Below are 8134 nucleotides of genomic sequence, written 5' to 3'. Positions count from 1 at the left end.
ACTGTACGTGGATAAGATAGTAGCCCTGCATGGCGTACCAGTATCCATCATCTCTGATAGGGATACCAGATATGCATCACACTTCTGGAAAAGTTTCCAAAGGTCTCTGGGTACGCAACTGAATTTTAGTACAGCCTATCATCCTCAGACGGATGGACAAAGCGAGCGTACTATTCAAACCCTGGAGGACATGCTTCGTGCATGTGTGATAGACCTAGGAGGAAGTTGGGATAGACACCTGCCTCTGATCGAGTTCTCATACAATAATAGCTACCACACCAGCATTAAGGCTGCGCCTTTTGAGGCACTATACGGAAGGAAGTGCAGAACACCCATTTGTTGGGCAGAGGTATGAGACATTCAAGTATCAGGACCCGAATTAGTCCTGGAGACGACTGACAAAGTTACCCAAATCACTGAGCACCTAAAAGCTGCCCGTGATAGGCAAAGAAGCTATGCCGATGGTAAGCGAAAGTCCCTCAAGTTTGAGGTTGGCGATAAGGTTTTGCTCAAGGTATCACCTTGGAAAGGGGTAATGAGATTTGGCAAGAAAGGTAAGTTAAGCCCAAGATACATTGGACCATTCGAGATCATCGAATGTGTAGGATCAGTGGCTTATAAGTTGAACTTACCAGAAGAGCTTAGTGGTATTCACAATGTGTTCCACATCTGCAATTTGAAGAAGTGTCTGGCTGATGAATCGCTAGTCATACCACATACAGATGTGCATATTGATGAAAGCTTGAAGTTTATAGAAAAACCTGTGTCAATTGAGGACCGACAGGTAAAGAAGCTTCGAAGGAAGCACGTACCCATTGTCAAGGTTAGATGGGAGGGCCGTAGAGGTCCTGATTATACGTGGGACTTAGAATCCACGATGAAGGAGAAATACCCTCAATTGTTTCAGTAAATCTCGAGGTCGAGATTTCTTTTAAAGGGGTGAGGATGTAACACCTCGAAAATTCCTGTCCAATTGAATAAAGACACGTGTCCTCCGTGACAAACATGTCAGAAAAACCGGATTTAATAAAGAGATATGTGGTAGGATTTCTAATAAAAAGGGGCGTCATGTTATTTAAAATACCTCTGAACGACCCAAGGGCGACACGTTATTAAATCACCTCTGAGCGACCCAAATTTTATAAATCCCAAGATCCTTAAATCAATTGATGATTATCTCATTCGATAACCGGTTGCTCTTGAATAAATAAAGTTCTATCTTTATTAAGGGCCATGGAATTATAGGTTGTTACTACCCCTAAATTTAATAAAATTCTTATGAATAAGAATTGTTATAAGCTTGGCCAATTTCTATAAAATTCCAAGACTCATTTCTTTGAATCTCCGTCAAAATACAAGTCCTTTATTGAGTTGATATGAATGGGAACATGTAAGAAGAAGTAGGACATGCAATGGCTGGCCTTGAAGGTCCCACATCTGAAAAGAAATGCACGTTTCGAGTTTTGTGGTTGCATGGTCAAGACTTAAAAGTTTGCAAACTTTTGTCTTCTGGCCATCGCTTACGGACCGCAAGGCCCTTGGCTTACGGTCCGTAAGCAGGGTACCTGGGAATGTTCCGCATGGATCGGTTACGGACCGCAAAGCCTTAGGCTTACGGTCCGTAAGGTGGGCACCTGAACCATGTTTCAGTAAAGTCGGTTACGGACCGTAACCCCTGTAGCTTACGGTCCGCAAGAGGTCCTTACGGACCGTAAGGCCTCAAGCTTACGGTCCGTAAGACCGTCGCTGGCAGTGAGTTTTGGACAACTGCCTGTCCAATGCATTTAACCGACTTAAAACGTAACATTTCGATTCTATGGGCTTTCTAGGCAGTATATAGACCCATAGGGACATCTGGGATGATCTTGTAACTATCCTAGAGTTGCTTGGCAAGATCCTAAGGCATCTAGTTCACTATATAAAGAGTTCAAGTGTGTTCTTTGAAACTTGCTCATTTGGAACATTTGGCTAAAGACTTTCTGGAGCTCCTCTGGTTACCAACACATTTTCTTAGGCTCTCTAATCCATCTTAGGACTCTTGTAAGTGTCCTTAACCATCTCTAATCCTTTCTAGCTTAGCTAATTAAGTAAAAGTCAAACCGTCGTAATTAAGGTTTGACTTCGTGATTAAGCATAATGTGCTTTGTCTAATCACGAATTAAAGATACCTTTAGGAAGGTAATTAAGTGGGTAACAAACCCTTAAAAGGGTGTTTCCAGATTCCCACTCTAAGCATGCTAATTGTCGAGTCAAAGCTAATTATAAAAAGTCAACAGAATGCTAAATTTCAAATTAACGCATAATTAGCAATGTAGGTTGTATGTAACCTGTTTGAACATTAATATAACTTGGTAATAAGTATAAGAACATGTTCCAACATGTTCAACTCGACAATTTTCTGTTTAGACCCGGTTCGGAACCGAAAGTCGCATAAGTTTGACTTTCGCTTTGACCTTCAGTTCTGACCCGTTTTAGTCAAGATTAAAAATACCTTAGAACTTTTTTTGAACCTATTAACATGTTAGTATATCCTCCTGTGATTATACAATGTGGTTCATTAGATATCTTGTTCATATGCATGTTTCCATTAAATGCCCATATGTTGACCATTATGCCCGAATGTCCAAAAATTTTAATTTTTGAAAATGTAAAAGGGTAGACACCTTAGTTACTAAAATATAAAGTTGTCCCCAAAATTTGACATCAGTTTGAGGTCTAGATTAAGAGTTATGCTCGTTAGCGTAATTAGAAGCTTTCTTAATAAGTAATTAGCATATTTAACGCATAACCTATCTAAACCCGAATTTTATACCAAAACTTTATACCCACTGTCATATAATAATATTTTGGGAATTTTAAAGATTTTTATTCATTTTTAGGCTGAGCATAACTAGAGGTTCTAAGCTTATTTCGGCTTATGACGGTTTTACCCTTTACGGTCATAAAATGAGTTTTACATAACTTTTGACCCCAAACCTTTTCCTACTGATTTGTTATATTAAATATGATATTTGAGCCTTCTGGAAATATAAAAATATCAGCTTTCCTTTTAAAACCCGGAAATGGCTCCAAATCGCCCTTTTTAGGCATTTTTACGACATAGTATATGTCAGAACGAGTTTATATATAAAAGGTCTAATACCTACTGATATATTTTATAAAAATATATATTATAACAGTAGACTAAAGTTGGAAACTCAGATTTTCCGTTTTTACCCTTTTAGCCTATGTAAAATTACCAAAATGCCCTTATGAGGCGTAATTGGCGTATAAAAACATTTGGGGCATATTTGGACATACCTTACTGATATTACAATATATTTGGTGCATAAAATCTTAGGAAAACTTGCATATGACTTATGTGGTTACTCGTTACGCACTTTCGCGTTCGGATCGGTTTATGTGACTAGTTCACGCATGTTAGCCGAAACGGGTCAAACCATATCATCTAAGTCTCAAAATTCAAAATGTGTTTAGTTTACCCATATTATACAAGTATCCAAGCTTGTAGGGTCTAAATCACATTCCTTCCCGGTTTTCGCATTCCTCGCGATTAAACCATATTTATTCTTCGAAACTAACCGGTCTAAGCTTAGGCTATGTTAAAAGACCCGTTAGGATTCTAATAGGTTATTATAACCTTCGTTCCAGAATAGGAGCCCAGTAAAAGACACGTGCATTTTTGAATTTGTGGTTATACTTGCTCAGGTAAATACTTTTAACTTATTTTCCCTTATACGGGCTTGCGGGTACGGTATATAAAATACCGCTTGGTCGGGCGATTGACCCCATCTCATTAGTAGTTGGGTATTATCAATGGGACCCGTTTAAAAACTTGGTGTTGTTTGTTTTTATGCCTTTGGGAGCTTAATGACCATGTCCCGGATATCCTTGGCATCATTTTCGGCCACGACCTTGACACCCGGGTGTAGGCGTACACCCGGTATTATGTCCATTATTTTTAAGGTATTAACGTTGGCTTCCCGCCGCGGACTTATACCATGTGGTGTGCCATTTAACCTTAAACCCGATACGACTCGGGTGACTGAACGGTTAACAAACATGTAAATCTTTTACAAGTTTAACTCTGATTAATTATTCCCAAGTTATAAAATGTTTTGTGCCTTGTGCATTTAAAACCAATTTTTAAATATTTTCAAAATGAGTCAGTTAAATTGTATTTACCAGTGCAAACTGACGTATTTTCCCCAAAAAGATTAAGTGCAGGTGCTATACGCAATAGGCTGGTTTCTCCTTAGCATCGTAGAGTCTCGCAAGCTTTTGGGATGCTTATATCTGTTGAACAATTTCCTTCTTTTTATTTTCGATCCGCCTGTGGATCTATTTTGACTGGTTGTGATACTTGATATTACAATTAATAGTTGAAATAAATCTATTTTCATTTGCTTCCGCTGTGCATTATAATTTGTGTTGTTTGACATATGATGATATCAACTACGTCACGAAATCCCCCACCGGGCCCACCGGTGACACGTGGAAATTAGGGGTGTGACACGAGACTTTGGTGAGAGTTTGCAAAACCAAGAATAAGTCATCAAGGTTAGGGTTTCACCCCTGGCTTAACAACTTCTTTCTTAATTTAAATATGGTAGAGACGAAAATTCGCGCTAAAGTATGGATTTCACTCCTGATTCAACGCGAATTCTCGCGTTTTTATAGATAAATACAGATCAAACAAGCAATTAAATCGAGAGTTTGCGGTTTTCACACCTAATCTCGACTTAATCACCTATCAGAATTGAAAATTTCGAGTGCAGTGATAGTGTAGCGTAGGCGAGAATAACGAGGAATGGCAAATAAGCTCATACTCAATCCCTACTGGAGATGCATGAGTCGGTCTATTGGTTCCTAACTATAAACTAGGTCTCTAAGACATCGACCCGGACTAGGTCGAGTCTTGCCTAATTCCCTATAGTTATGGCTCTGATACCAATCTGTCACACCCCAACCGATGGCGGAAACATCGGGGCGCAACACTGAGCGAAACAGATTGTCCAGAAGTTTCCATAACAATTATCATTACTATTCAATTTAAAATAACATGTCCCATACCATGTCTTAAACAGTAAACAAATTATTACAGACAAAATCTTGGCAAATAGTTCTATTTCGACAACTCAGATTTAAATAGAGCAGTTGTTTGTCTGCTTCTAGAGACCCTTGATTTCATTTGTACAGACAACTATTTGTTGGACTCTAGAGCCTTATTCTAGCCTCGCTTTCCTAGCATATAAGCATCCTAATTATCTGTCACATACGTTAAAATAAAGTCAACACACATGGTGTAAAGGCGAGTATACAAGTTTGATAATAGCATATAGAGTTCGAAACAGTTTACGCATAACCAACACGTACACAGCGGAAAAACGAAGCATGTTAGTTATCGACATAAACCTATCGATATCAATGACTGCGGGTTGACTGCCAGAGGCAGTTCGTAATACATGATCACCACTGTAATCCATGCAAATAATTGTCTTTAACAACCCCCGCATGAGCGGGAGCTGAGTCCAAACTATAGTACTATCGTCGTTAAGGCAGGTAGACAACATTCCATATGTAAACATAACAAACAAGCATTCATTAAGTCACGTATAACATGCGGTAACGGTTAGCGTTTAAAAGTATTGCGTATTGTGTTCGATTGTGGTTTAGAATAAGTAACGTATGTAACACCCAAAAGTGCGAAAGCAAAAAGGGTTCGAGTATACTCACAGCGGTTGATGGATTGAAGGGAGCGCTTGGAGAGTAAGGTTAGCCTGGTCAGGACGATAACATAACGATAAGAGACGTGTAATTGGAAACAAGTGCTGATGGGTCGGACAACTGGTCGATCGGACGGCAGTCCAATCGGACAGCGGACCGTGCGTGTGACAATCCGTTCGGACGGCTATCCGATCGGATGGCTGTTCGAGTGGATTGTTTCCTCCGTTGAGATGGATGTGTTTGTGTATGATGGTTTGACTTTTGAAGTTTTCGTTGTAGCATTTTGAAAACATTGAAGCACCTCTGCCATTCAGGTCAGTCGATCGGACGGTCGTTCGATCGGCTGGCAACCCGTTCGGCTGGGCACTTCAGCGAGAACAAGTTCACATCAGGATGCCATTCGATCGGACAGCTGTTCGATCGGGTGGCATTCCTAGTGCATTGAACATGTTGAAAAAAATCGATTAAGTGTTAAAGTCAAGTATCTCATGATTCGAAGAGTAATCCGATCGGTTAGCAGTTCGTTCCATACTTAACTTAAATTGAAATTGATTAAGTGTGGGACCCATAGTGCAGGCCGTTCGGCTGACTGGTCGTTCGGGTAGCTGTCCGATCGGACAGCAGTCCGATCGGACGGTACTCCGTCTTGGTCGGCCTGTTCATCTTACACTTGGTCGTTTGGTTGGTTGTCGTTTTATCGAGACGTCTTGACAACGTGTTAGCCAACAGAACCCCATTGTGACCCAAGTGACCCGACCAAACAGGAATCACCCTAGTTCAATCGATTAACCGGTTCAGTATGGTTGTTCTTGGTTAACCCAAAATCGGTGGTCTCGTGAGTAGAATCCAGATCTCGTACTAGTACAATTACTACGAACGAGTAGAAGTCTACCACAAGGTTCGGTTCTATCGGTTTTGAGTGCATTGAGTGTAAAAGAGTTGAAAGAAAGTTGGAAAACATTCTCTCAATCCCTTTCACCGGCAATATGTTTAGATCTATGAAAGATCTTTGTTAATTTATGTGGAAATCGGTTAGATCTAAGTTGTTCTTGATGGATTGAGGCCAAAACATGAAGTTCTTCAAGAAGACATGATGACGTCATCCTAAAACACCTTGAATCCTGGTGATTTCACGGTTAAAAGTTAAGATTTAAAAGATAGAAAGGTGGAGGAGTGCGTGTAGATTAAGGAAGTACAAGATTTAGGATGAAATCTTACCGGAATCGAGAGAAATTTGAGAAAAGGTGAAGTACACGAGCTGGTCGGTCAGAGGGTTTCCAAAAGTGGAAATGATGATAATGACAGGGGTATTTATTGAGTTCCAAAAGAGGAAAGTACTGGCCGATTGGCCAGGCAGCTCGATCGGACAACCTGTTCGATCGGATAGCAGTCCGGCCGGACGGCTGGTCGATCGGCTGGGCCTGATCGATCGGTCGCCTTCGTGGGAAATTCGATGAGACGAATTTTGATATTCCGATTTCGATTGCGAACGATGCGAATACGATAGAGTTTCCTATTCAAATTACTTTTAATCCCCACTATTCATATCGAGAACTGTCTCTTCTCCACTAATTATCATACTATATCAACATACAATCATCCTTATTTCGTATTCGTTTTGTGTTTGCGATTGCGATTGCGACTGAGTTCTATTGCGATTGAGTTCTATTGCGATTCGATTGATTACCACACATAACATAAATAAACATGCACAAGTAACACATAAGGCACACACACGTATAACAATTACCAAAAAATGCATAATTTGATGTGAGTTCAGGATCGGATCGTAAACGATCACTAGATCTGCGGTGAAAATAAAAACTCAAAAATAGTTGGTGAAAAGTGGTGTAGGTTGGACCACAGTGCTCTGATACCACATGTAGGATTGGGTTTCGACCTACATGTGGTATCAGAGCTCAGGAGGAAGAGTTCTTACCGTTTAGCTCGTTTTCGCTGGAATATTCTGATTCCTACACCTTCTTTTCACAATTGTTCAAATTTTCACGGTTAAAATCGGTCAAATTTTTGACATATTGTGTAAAATTGACATTTAACAAACCCTTGAGAATTTCAGCTTAAAAAACAACTTAAAAGTGGTTAAAAATGTCTCGAGACCTGATTCCGCTTGAATGTGCATTTGGTTGATTATGCTCGTATTCTAAGCGAAATCAAGGTTTTACATTTGATAAGTTCTGATTCCGCTCGAGCACTTGGAGCGAAATCAAAGTTTTGGTTTGAAATTGTGATTCCGCTCAAGAGTCTTGTTGATTCCGCTCGAGGATTCATACTGATTCCGCTCGAATCAGTTTGTTTGTTGATTTCGCTCGAAGTGAATCAGCTTGATTCCGCTCCAAACTCACAAAAGTTGATTTCGCTTGAAATTCCAAACTAGTGATTCCGCTTG

The sequence above is a fragment of the Helianthus annuus genome, chromosome 3 (assembly GCF_002127325.2).
Source record: "Helianthus annuus cultivar XRQ/B chromosome 3, HanXRQr2.0-SUNRISE, whole genome shotgun sequence".
Classification (NCBI taxonomy): Eukaryota; Viridiplantae; Streptophyta; class Magnoliopsida; order Asterales; family Asteraceae; genus Helianthus; species Helianthus annuus.
This window is presented reverse-complemented; position numbering follows the sequence as displayed.